At 35.9% G+C, this 13,242-nt stretch overlaps 1 long non-coding RNA gene across 1 annotated transcript in view; it reads left to right on the forward strand.

The window, feature by feature from the left end:
* Positions 1–13,242, forward strand: part of LOC129408991 (uncharacterized) — an 82,466-nt gene that overhangs the window by 66,308 nt on the left and 2,916 nt on the right. The gene's annotated exons all lie outside the window — the stretch shown is intronic.

The raw sequence follows: 13,242 nt of genomic DNA on the forward strand, positions 1-13,242 counted from the left end.
TGGACTCAAGCCTATTTGACCTATATGGACAGCATTACAGCAAATCACCACTTGTATACTGGCATTTTATATTGCTGTGTTTTTATTTACAGAATGCATCAGCATATAGGGGTGGGCAATACTGACAAAAATTTACATCTATTGTTTTGTTTTTTATTTTATCACTATGCAAATATTCCAATTATCACAGTTCATCAGAATTGTGCTAAAATGTGCCTTGAAATGTCTTTCTGAGCTTCAAGTATCAAATAAAGTATCAAAAAATGTTGCGTAACCATTTGTAGTGACATTTACCACTTATAATAAAAAAAAAAAAAGAATTCACTATATAGAAATAATAGTGATGTCACAATACCATAATATCACTTTTTATGCAGAATGATAATTAAAACCATTCCCTCATATGGTAGAAAAAAAATTGAAAAAAGTAAATTTTGCATAATAACCCCTATTTAATTAACTTTCATTAGACTAATAAATCACCATTCATCATTATTTTTAGTTCATATGATATATTATATAACTATAAACCTATATAAATCACAAATATTCATTAACCAATTAATCTTGACATCAAACATAAACATCTAGAACCATGTTTCTTAAATACATACATACCTTAAATATGCTTTGACTATCCAAACCAAATCCAGAAATCACTGTTAGGAAGGGGTAAGTATTCTTCCCTTCATTTGTCCTTGTGAATGGAAATGTGTCGTGATAGACTCCATATTTCCAGATAATAGAAAGAGATTATCTGTGACGCTTCAATGTTCACAAAGTGTATGTGCTCCTCTGTGTGTCCCTGGATTAATTGGGGGCAAAGTCTGAAGAGGAACACACAGTTAATAATGAGGCAATATTTCACACTCAGGAGCATTAATCAACTCTGATGTAATGGGAAATTAAATGTTTGTCGTTTGATTAAAAAGGTTTTGACTGAACTAACTCCCAATCAAGGCACTAACTGAAAATATTAATTTATGTTAAGTGTATTATCGAATCAGTAACATGGTTTCGACCAATGTGTGGGGAATATGTTTCGGCCAACTCATGAACCAAGTGTTTCAAGTACATTAGAGAAGCTTAAAGGTGTCATCATCAGGACAAGCCCATATGGAACTAATCCCACATATGTGATAGAGGCTAGTAGTCAGCCTGCTTTCTGACTGTAAAATAAACAGTACAATATGGATTTCTTAAGATAATCCTGATATCAGTCTTGCTGCTGTGACCAATAACTAATGTTTGTAGAAGTCTATAACAATATTCTAAAAGCAAACTTATAGTAAAGTTGACAAATGCGCTTTTTAACTTCAGTAAACATGATAACAACTTAATTTCCTCTAAAGCCACAGTATGTAATCTTTTAATCTATAAAAATATGCATCTTTACTGCATCTCCACAAACCTGATTCTTATTTGGTCTGAAGGAGGGCCTCCCCATGCGTGTATAAGTGAAAATCTATCCCAAACTTATCTCATTTAGTGGAGTTTTAAATGTATTGTAATGTAATGCAGCAGATAATGTATGATGAGTTTTTAATAATTCTATAATTCAATTACTCTGAGTTTCATATTCATGTAATCCTATGTGCAAGTTTTTATTTGCATCTGTATGGAAGTCATTGAACCGGTTAACACTATTAGGTCAAATTAATATCTAAATGTAAAATTCTGATTCTGCATCACTAATGCCAGAGAAAATCACAATATTTCCTTCCATATATTTAGTCCAATACAATGCCAAAATCTCGTCATAAAATGTGATAATGATAAAATAATAATAGTTCAAATCTTGGTGTGGCGTATTTAACATTGCAGAGACAGAAAATATCTCTTGAATATCCTGTCTGAGTGTGCCTTTCAAATACAGAGTGAGGTTTAGCAGCTGGGTTTTTAAAAGAAGGAAGAGATTTAAGTATGTACCATTCATTTAGAGATCAGATTATCGGCGGATCATCTTAAAACCCTGACTTTTTTCTGTCTGCACTGTAATATTTATGCTCAGAGCAAATACATCAAAAAGTCCTGTGTTAGATATGAATCAAATAAAGTAAGTCTTGTAAAAGTAAAGTGCATCTACCTCATTAAACGGGTAATAATGTGACTCGACCCTTAAATCCTTACACGTACTATTATATACCATTACATACTGATATCTAGTGTAAAATAAAATGTGACCTTAAATAAAAAGTATCTAGGCTATACTGTGATTGAAAAAGAGTGGCAGAAATACATCTTAAATGCATTTTATCAATGTTCAGTACTTCAGAAACTGCTGTCTTCATCTGAAACAAAGCACTGATGAAAACGCAAGACTTTTCCACTGTTTCGTCAACCATTTGAGAATCACAATATACAACCGCTTCTTCCATAGTCTGGCAGACTCTGGCTAGGTGACTCCCATGTCCCTTATGTCACTTACTACTACTTGAATTACATCAACAACATTGCAGAGGCCCAGGAAACATGGTCAGTCCTCTAGTTCTAAGACATGGTTATCTTAAAAAAAACAACAACAAAAAAAAAATCTTGAGCCAAATGTCATGAGGTCTTTTTGAAGACATTATGACATCACATGAGACATCATATGAAACCAAATTCTTGACTTGATTCTTGAGTGTCTCTTTTACATCTGAGCTCTCAGAACCATGAATAGGTTGTGAGCAAATCACCAACCACCGCTTCATTGTCCAGTGTTTGATCCATTGTCTTGCACATTTTACTTTTGCTACCCTGAAGGCAACCTCAGGCAATATTTGAGTTTAGTCCTGTGTCAGAGAAATGTACCACTGAATATGGTTAGGCAGCCATGACTTGGTGGACTTGACTCCTTGGTAAATGTTTAAGGAAATAGGCTACCAAGTTATCGAAGGTAATGGCTTCAGTTAGTTAATTAATTATCAGATGTTGTTGATGAAAATGTTAAGAAGTAAATGCTACATTCTCTTCTTTTATTGAGTTCACTTTCCAGGAAAAATTAAAGCCTTTTGTGTTGACCCGAGTTGGCCTGGTTGCCCTACATCTGACTCTTAAACTACTGCTGACTTCACTTTAAAAGATGGATTAGAGTGAGCTGAGATCATAAATATGTTTGTGCCTGGGTGGTTAGTGCGTGCTTTTCTGAAATCCCTGCAGCGCGTTACACTTACAGAAGCCATGCGCTAAGTAAGAAGCACAGAGTGTAAAACTGACAGATGGGGCTGTTTGGGCATTCTTAAGTGCTCAGGGACTTGGCTCTAGTTTGGGTGGGTCTCCTGTCATCAGTGCTACTTTGGGTAATGATGACAGCTGCACTCACTTATGATTTACTTTTTTAAAACAGTTATCCTCGGCAGCCAGGCCGTGTTGTGGCCTCAGCCACCCTCACTTGCTCTGAGAGATCAGATAAAGAGAAACATGTTGGTGTCTAAATCTGAACCTTAAAAACATATGCCACCCATTAGTGTTATACCCAGATGTTGTTGCGGTAATGCCAAGTTTTGGGCTTTTCTGATTGGCTGAAAAGTTTAATCATGGAGGCATTAATACAGCATACAGCAGCAAAAATAACAAAAATACACTCTGAGATAGAAGAGGCTCACAGACAAAGATACATCAGTGCTTTTAAAAAACAGATTAATATCCATCAATTTTCACGTGCGTAAACAGGAAGTATTTAGTTTGAAAATTGGTGAATATGGATTTAAGACATTAAAGCTATAAATAATTTTATCTTCCACAAACTGGGACAAAGCTGGTAAAACTCCACTCTGGCCTCTGAAAGTTGAATGAAATGCTTAAAAACTCATTGCAGTTAAACATTTGGATGCAAGGAGTATAATGAGAAGATAATGAATTTGGACTCTTTCAAGCACTTAAAGTTATATATTGTGGATTAGCAAGACATACCTGAATTGTGTGAACCACAAGCTTTAGCTGAACACAGCCTGAGGCTGAAATTTGAAGTAGCCTTGAAGCAGATTTTTCTCAAATGTCAAACTGCCTTGGCTTTGTATCTGAACCTTCACCACAGAGATGAACTGTATATGAGAATAATTTAATATACTAGTATATTGTTCTCAGTGTTGTCTGTTATCTGTGCCACAACTTTGTTCCTCACAATTAAATCCCTTAATGATGCCCCTACATGTAATCAAAATAAGAAATAAGCATGGATGGCTGGATACTGTGTGAACAGAACAGCGGGTGGCTGATGAGGTTACACTAAAACATGTTTTTACTTTTATGATCATGAAACATCTGTCATTTGGTTGAGAAAAATAGATTTAATCTAATTCAACCACTGCATCAGAAGTTGTTATTTTCTATTTTTATTTGGCTAAGTCTTGTGTCGTCATCATCAAAAGCAAACCAATGCTTGGTTTAAGTCTATTATCAGTGTCAGATCATGTCTTTTGCAGTCTGGTGTTAATCCTTTGGTTCACACAATACACAGAGGGGTATTTAGTACCGCTGGGTCAGAGCTGTGGCACCAGGCAGAAAAATAACAACTGTATCAGAAGAGCTGTTTTCATGCCAGGGATTAGCACATCACAAACAATACAGATGCCACGCTCAGTGATCAGTGCTGCTGGCACGCATCCTGTTTAAGATAATACCAGGCATGTGTGTGCTGTTCTGATTAATAAGGCATGATTTGATTTGAAAGGCCGTTCAAAAGTAGCAAAAGAGAGGAAAAGGACTTGTTTGCCCTAAAACAAGATTTAGAATTGTCAATAAAGGAACCATTAAACCATTAAGAAATAACATCAAGTAATAAAAGCAATAGTGCCTTACAATTGTATTGCACTTTATAAGCTTGAAAGCCTCTCAAAGTCATTATTCACACACTTCACTGGTGGTAAGATGTTTATGTAGCCACAGCTGCCCTCAGGCAGACTGACAAAAGCATGGCTGCCAGTTTGTACCACTGGCCCATTCCACCGCAACCAATTAAGTGCTTATAGCACATTTATAAGATAGCTCTTTTGTGCAAATATTGAAATCAATTTTTTTTTAAAGCTTAAACTTCACATCGATTCACTAAACCCTACCATTTCTGATATGAGAAATACAGAGTGAGACATACAAGAGATTATGACAGTTTTGTTATCCCAACTCTCCCCTCTTGAGTCTCCTCCTGCTGCTGTGATCCAACAAAACCTCTCAGACAAACACACATTCTACACAAAGCTTAAATCCACACTCTTCTGCCAAACAGACCGCTAATATCTTTGTTATTTACACACCAGAGCAGATAGGCAGCTGAGCAATAATTATTTTCTGGAACAATAATTATTACCATTTAATTCTGTTGTTTACCATTTTGCCGGTGGCCCCTCTTTGAAAGCCAGTCTCTATCTGTAATGGCAAGCCCTTGAGCAGAACCGCATTTAACACAAATATCAAATAATTAAAAATCTAATAATTGAAAAATAAAAGCGAGGCAATTATTTGAACAGTAATTGCTAGGAAAAGATATGAGTTAGTTTTATTTCACCGACAGTGCTGAATAGAGAAAATCACATGTTCTCACCAAAGCCCAGTTTCTAGATAGCTGTTTACTGAGACAGAATTTAATTTAAAAAAATACTATGTGCTATTCTGTTTACTGGTTCTCAAAGTAAACAATAAGATAATAGATTATAATCAGGGCAGTAGCTGATGTGTTGTTGTGTTGTGTCCATTGTTTACAAGTATAACTGATCTCTGTACATTTGAGGGGATTACATACCAGATCCCAGGATTACACAATTAAACCATGGTCTGGCTTAAACTGCTCAGGGCTGCAGTACCACGGAGGCACTGATATGCAGCATATTCAGATAATCTATGACATAACAATAAATAGCTTTCTGCATGAAAGCCACAACATATTGTGAAGTGTTGTCTATGCTTAGTGGTCATACAGCTGACGTAACAGTCCAGACATCAAACTTGAAAGTTCTTGCACTTGTGCACTTCAAACGAGCGTTCACGTGAAGTGTGTAGGATATCCCAATTCTTTAGGATGTTTTGATCCACACTTCACCACACCATTCTCTCTGCGTGTCCAGCACGTTTGGAGAGATACAGACTTCCCCTTAAGTGTATTCCTCTTAATGCATTTCACTGGAATGTTTGAAACAGTGCAGCGCTTGTAGTCTTAGGTATTATTAACAGTTTAGCAATGAATGCTAACAATAGAAAGGAATGGCTTAATTGTTAAACTGATAACATTTTGAATAAAAATACAAGGATTTTTCTAGGTAGCAATACTGTAAGAATGTTAACACAGTTCTTTTATTGTTTATGGTCAATTCATCAAATGATTAAAACAGGGCTACAGACTGTGTCTTTCTAATTAATTGAACTGCAGTTTAACAACATCGCTGACAGCTGTTATGATGCTTGGTTGTTCACTCTACTACGTTCAGTACACAAGACATCTGAAGAGCTGACTGTTCCAATTCTCTTTTTTTCACCCCTGCGCACTTGTGCACTCATGCACTTCATGCACTTTGAGAAAATGCACACATCATTGAAGTATGTTGTGTGCACGGTGTAGTGTGAGATAGGGCCTGTGAGGCATATGGGTCTATGCAGTTGAAGTATTGTTTGGAAAAAAAAAAGTGAAATTAAGTATGCATGTTGCTCAACGTGTTGCACCAAAACATGTAAACTTTATTAGACTTGTAAATATGGAGAAATAAAGTAGCCTCAAAACACTTCTGTGCAATAACATTGTATCTGTAAGACTTAGAACTCACTGTCTATATTGAAAGTTCCAACCACTAAGTTATTTAAAAATTCAAATTATATTTGTAGGGGATATTTAAAGTCTGCAGAAATTCCATCCATCAGAGGTGGACAGGATACAAGTAACATTAAGTTAGACTTTATTTTCAGCTATAGATCGGTCAAACATTATTCTTCACTAATGGGGCGATATTTTGTTTTAACCAATCATCACAGGGGCAATTACACATCCATATTGCGATGATTAAGATCCTGTTTAGTGCGGTTATTGATGTCCGTCCCTCCCTCTCTCCCTCTCTCATAGACTTCCTCTGTTGGCTGCGTCCAAAAACTCAAGTCTTTTTCCATTCTTTCCCCCAGCCCTCTTCTCACTCCCTGTGCAGCCTGGTGATTAAGCAGTAGATTAACCTCCAGTGCTCATTAATAATGGAAGCATAGAAAAAGCTCCGGTTGTTCTGTTTCCTGTCTGTTGCACTAATAGAGCCCTTTTACATGCGCATTAACATACACGGTGTTTACTCGCTCAAATGGGGAGTGATGCTGCACAAATAACATGGACAGGCATTTCTATGAGTGTTAAGATCATTCAAGTATGTTTACTTTGGAAAACTTAAAGTGGGGCCATTACACATTTATGGGGTATAAATTGCTAATACATAACATATTTAGATATTCATGTTAACTTTTATTGTTTTGAAAATGCTGTATTTACTGAAAACAGAGATGTGCATTCTGCTAATGAAATTACTGCACATTGCATCAGGTTTGTGAAGTTGTAGTGTATGGTTTTGTATCCTGCTTTTGTATATCTATGGAAAATTGTTGTGCGGGAGCAAGGGTGAGGTAGGAGGGTTCAATAGGGATGGGTAGAGATTGCTAAATTGGTGAAACACCTCTTCAGGCATATTTTTGATAAGGGAACAACATTAAAGTGTGGTAGAAAGCTTTAAAAAATCTGTTTTGCATAATACCCCCTCTATAAAAGCTAAAATGATTACTTGTTGGTGTAGCTCTATTAAATTGTCTGTTCTTGATACTCCTGTTCTGACTACTTTACCACTGAACAAGTCTGATGTCTTGAGTATGCAAGAATTCCTTTTGCATGCCCCTCAAAAACCACCAGAGTGCAAATATGACCCATGTAGCATAAAAACAGTTTACAGTTGCAGTTTCAGTTTAAAACCATTATAAACTAAACGGACATATTTTGCTCAAATAGATGGGAAAAATATGAAAGGTCCTACTTATATTATGACTCTTGTAAGCTTTAACCATGTTAGAGTGTCGTTACCTCATCAAAAACATACCTGGAGCTGTGTTTTGTTTCATTCTTTATTTCTCTTTATTTCGTTTCATTTCATTATTAGTCTGTCTACATCTCCTAAGCTCTAAATTCTCTGTTCCACCTTGTGATGTCATGAAGCAGTAGTTTCCATGTTAACAGCTATGTTTTACCTTCTGTTCAGTGGAGATTAGAAATTCCAGGGCGGAAATCATCCAAATGATTCTAGTGAAGGTGTTGTTTAAAAAGACATTGGAGCACTTCCTGTATTACCACATGACATCACAAAGTTGAAGGTGTTTTCCTGTTTGAGAGAAGAAATCAGCTTTAAAATGCAGGGTTTGTGTGTTAAACATGTGAATGAAGCATAGCACATCTCCAGGTATATTTTTGATGAGGAAAACATTAATAGTGAAATTTATACCCTTTTGTAAATAACAATTAGTCGCCACAGTTGGGGTTCATTGGCAGGTTTTCACGCTGGATGCCGTTACTGGAGAATCTATAGCAGCCAAATTCCTGACCTCCCACATCTGAGCAATTTATAACAACACCATTGGATTTGATTTACGTTGATGGCTGTACTTTGCAAAATTGTAGGTGTTCTGCAAATTTAATATAATGCTACCTATATTATATAAGTTATAAGTGACAACACAAAGAATATAGATTTGAGCCCACCAGTCAGAGGATCCGCTTGTACCTTATTCATTTAGATGAGTCACCTACAGGTTCAATTGTGGGAAATGGCAAGAAACTAATCGCCCATTCCAAATCGCTGTACAAAGTATATGGGCACTTTTCAAACTACACACAACGTTGCATCAAATGTTGTTTATAAGACGAAGCTCTTCAAATATTCCTTCTACATTAATAACAATAAAGATAAGAAGTCTTTTTTTTTCCTATGGTCTTTAAGATGCGCGCACACAACCCAAACAGTCAGGGTTTATGGGAAAGCATTTGTGGTAATTCGTTCAGAAACCATTTGAAGATGTACAGTCGGCTTAAGTGCCAATCGGATTTTTTTTGGTGACTTTCCATGATTTTATGTGCAATATAAAAGGGTGCAGTTTGCTCCACAATGGCCTATTTAAGTTACATTACCAGCAAATATTCCCCCAGTAAAGTAAATTAAGCCGTGATACTGTGAGATCATCTGGGTTAGTTATCTTCTCCCTGCCGAGATGTGCAGTGCGTCCCCCCACAGAGAGACCAATGATTCAGTTGGACCAGACGTAATAGACTTTTACAGAGCGCCGCCCCAAAGTACAAAAATACAACAAAATACAGCTAGTGTTTGATAGTACTGTCAACAGAAACCTAGAATACGCAGAGCCAATTTTAGAAATGTTATTCAAAGACAACATATTATGCTTATTATATCTTGGACATTTTAAATTGCAATATATTGATCTAAAACAACTAAATAAAAGCCAGTTAACTTGAAAATATTTGCATTGATTCCCTATACATCGTGTCATCGTAAACATTTTCACAACTTTACGTGCTGCGAGCCTCACTCATAAATAGCTACTGTTCACTATAGTGAGCATGTTGTACAGAAGCATACACAGCATGTGGGTGTATATGGGGGTTAGGGGAAAACGGAAAATTTTCATGAAGATATTAGCCCACAAGTACATCTAGGGAGGAATTTTTCATCAGTTACCATGGTGACATAATACATAGCATACAAGAACAAGCACTTACATTTGAAATTTGAACTTGTGCAATATAGCTTCAGCCAGAGCAGTGCCTCAGTTAGCTAAGGAATGTTTTTTCTTTTTTCTGTTGATAAGTGTTATGATCTGTGGATGATTAATCATATTTTAAATCAACATTGATAATGAAGTAGTCATTTTAATTTCACAAAAAAAAAAAAAAAAAAAAAAGAAGCAATTTGGATGTTTTTTATCTGGGTACTGAGGAATGTACCCAAAAAGAATGCTCACCAGGCACGGAGAGAAATCCAAGTTTTTTGCTGTGGGATGGTAACCACTGTGCCACCTTCATATATCCTTGACTGTAAGCTGTGGTTGCATCCTTATAGAAAAATCAGACAAGACTAAAAAACAATTGCGTTTTTGTTGAGACTAAGTTGTGTCCATGGAGATATGATTGGAATGTTCCACAGTATGGCATTTAACATCGATGTTGCATTTATTTAATTACATGTGTTTTTATTGCTTAAAAACACCTTGACTTACTGTGTGTTGGCTCGCCTCTCAAAATACTGACTTATAACTTCATCTGGAAGCATTACCTGCTTGTCTTCAGATAGTGGTGCTCTACTGTGGAGCATTTAAAAAAAACACCAACATCTCCCAAATAGTTGGCGGATCCTCCAACAATAAAGTTAGTGCGCATGTATCTATGTTTTTCTATTGAAATCATCATCCACCAAAGGGCTTTTCCATACTCCATATGGCCTATTTTTTGTTTGGTCCGGAAGCTTTCATGGACTTAAACAGTTTAATGAACCACTTTACATGTTTAAGTCCATCAGGGTGGTTTCGAGAAAGATATCGAGGCCTTCCCACCACAGCACTCGGGCACATAAATAAGACGCTGCAGCAGCCTCTCAGCCATCAGCTCCATTATAACGAAACAATAAGTACTCGCACCACAATTGAAATGGGCTTCCACTTTACATACAGCTTACTGTCTATATTTGAACTGTTTCTCAACTCATAACTGCCCATCTAGACTTAAGAGTTTGCGGATCACTGTAAAAGCAGATGGCAGTACATTTTCTATTGATGAGCTATTGATGATGTGTAGCAATCAGTACATTGTAAATGTGTAAAGGTTTTATATAGTTTTTTTTTTTTTTTCAAAATTAACGAAATTGTTAGTTTTTAGATTTTTCTTTTTAAATTTTTTATTTTTTTAATAAGTATTGACAGGCAAAAAATATCCACAAATAATTACATAGATTTTTATTAAGATGCATGATCTAGTCTCATTTTGCCACACCAAAAAAATACATAATCAGTGACTATGTTTTAACATTTTCTGAAATCCAGCAGTGTGATATATGAGGGTTGTCAGATACTAATCAGTAAACTAATAAACTAACTAGTATCGAAACTAGATACTCATTTAAGCGTTACTGAAAAATAAAATTACATTACTAAATTTAATGGTTTCATCTTGAATTTTATCAGAACTAGTGTAAAACTATATGGTATAATAAACAAATACCATTATGTTGTGTTTAGAATGACAATATTGTTTAAAGTTAAAGTTTCACTATGCAAATTTTCTGATAGAGGGTCCGCCACCTGCTTGTCCTGTTATTGCTTTGCCTGTAATTTTCCATAGTGTGACTTATAAACAGGTGACACCGCCAGGCCAAGTCACTGTGGTAAGGAGCATCAGTTCACAGTACGAATGCATGTTTGTTTCTTTTTTTAAGAAAGTTCTTTGTAACATTTCTGTAACTGAATATATGCAATATATACAGTAGGAATCTTTTATGCTCTACAGTCCATTTCAGGAATGGAGGTGAGTAGGTGGCAGATCCTCTACCAGAGAAGTTACATGGTGCAGCTTTAAATAAACCTTAGAGTCAGCATATTGACTAGAAGCTAAAAGAATTCAGGTAACACAACAATATCAGCGGGCCATATCAAAGTGACAGCATTTGACCGATATCATTTGAACTCTAAATCTAAGCCATTACTGCTCCATTCCTCTATTACACTGGAGTGGCCAATGATGATGGCTGTGACACATGGTCGATGCACAATAGATTTTAGCTCTGAACCATTGAATATGCACAAACAAGCACACAGTAGCCTCTGACCTTGCCTGCATTTAAAGTAGACTGTAGCGCCCAGCAGTCTGTCTGCACCAGAGCTAATTGACTAGAGCTGCGTGTTCACTGTTAGCGTCTCATTACTCATTCCACTTAGAATAACTTCCACAAGTTTGCTTGTGTTCTGGGGTCATTATGAGTCAAGCAAGCCTTTAATTACAAAGCTGATCAAAAGTAAGTAAAGATGATGCCCCGGCATGAGTCTATAGTAGTTTTTCATTCAATTCTTCACCCCATTCCATTTCACTTTATACACTAATAATAGCTTACATTATTATTTTTTCCCTGAAGAAACAAATTGTTCTAGTGTTTCCCAAACTTTTCTGTCCAGCTTTTGCAATTGTGCAATGATTCGTGTGTAAATGTGTTTACTTTTACTATTGTAGTGTGACGAGACTTGGTTTCCACAAAACTAGATGAGATATGAGACTGGGTCCACAAGAATGAGACAATGCGAGATTTTTGCATAATTTATAATAAATAAATTGTGCAGTTCAGCTCTTAATTTAGGACTCCCCATTTTTTCTTTATTTAACATTTTCAGTTTTATTGTAGAGCTGCTTTTTGGAATTACAGTTTTGCAAGAAATGTAACTCGCCAGCACGTAATCCCTTTGCCCAAGCCAAATTTAAACGTGAAAATAATTCATAAGAGCATTTGTCTGTGCACTATTTTGTCTCGCCAGATCTTCAAGAGGTCTTGTTCCATCCATCCATTTTCCCTTGTGTTACTGATATAGCCATCCAAAATCTTAAAGAATTTGCTACAAAGAACCTCAAATACTATTCACTTTCATTTTCTTTAAATGAAAGTAAATTTCGGGTAACCCCATAGTGGTCATGTTCCTGTGCCTCTGATTGGGAAACCCTTTTCAAGCACCATTATAACTTACTGCCATCAATAGTCACTGGATCATGAAATAATTTAATTATTTTTTATTCAGAAATAATAATAATAAATTCTTAGTTTTCCATTCTCCCTCAATAAACTTGTACATACATAGTAGCTATGTAAATTGATTGAAGTAATCCAAATCGTTTTATGCAAGTAAAAGCTTTTGTGCTGAACCTACTTAAACTTGTATTGTAAACCAGATCTCATGATTAACAAAGGCATCACCAAAGAGCGTGGTACATGTTCGTGTACATCAAATAGCCTACATCTATTATACCCACCTCCAGGGTACTTATCTTTTCTAAACCTTTACTTCCACGTCATTATTTATTTCAGGCATATTAGCAGGACTTTTTCAGGATTCCCCCCCCCCCCCCCCCCCCCCCCCCTTTTTTTTTTCTTTTCTTTTTTGTTTGTTTCTTTTTTCTTCTTCTTCTTCTTTAAAAAAAAAAACAGTTTCACTATTTAATATTTTATTTCCAAATGATCTTAATCTCGAAAAAACGTATTGGCCTACAGA

The sequence above is a fragment of the Boleophthalmus pectinirostris genome, unplaced genomic scaffold (genome assembly GCF_026225935.1).
Source record: "Boleophthalmus pectinirostris isolate CB_2022bp ecotype Guang Dong unplaced genomic scaffold, ASM2622593v1 HiC_scaffold_18, whole genome shotgun sequence".
NCBI classification, from domain to species: Eukaryota; Metazoa; Chordata; class Actinopteri; order Gobiiformes; family Gobiidae; genus Boleophthalmus; species Boleophthalmus pectinirostris.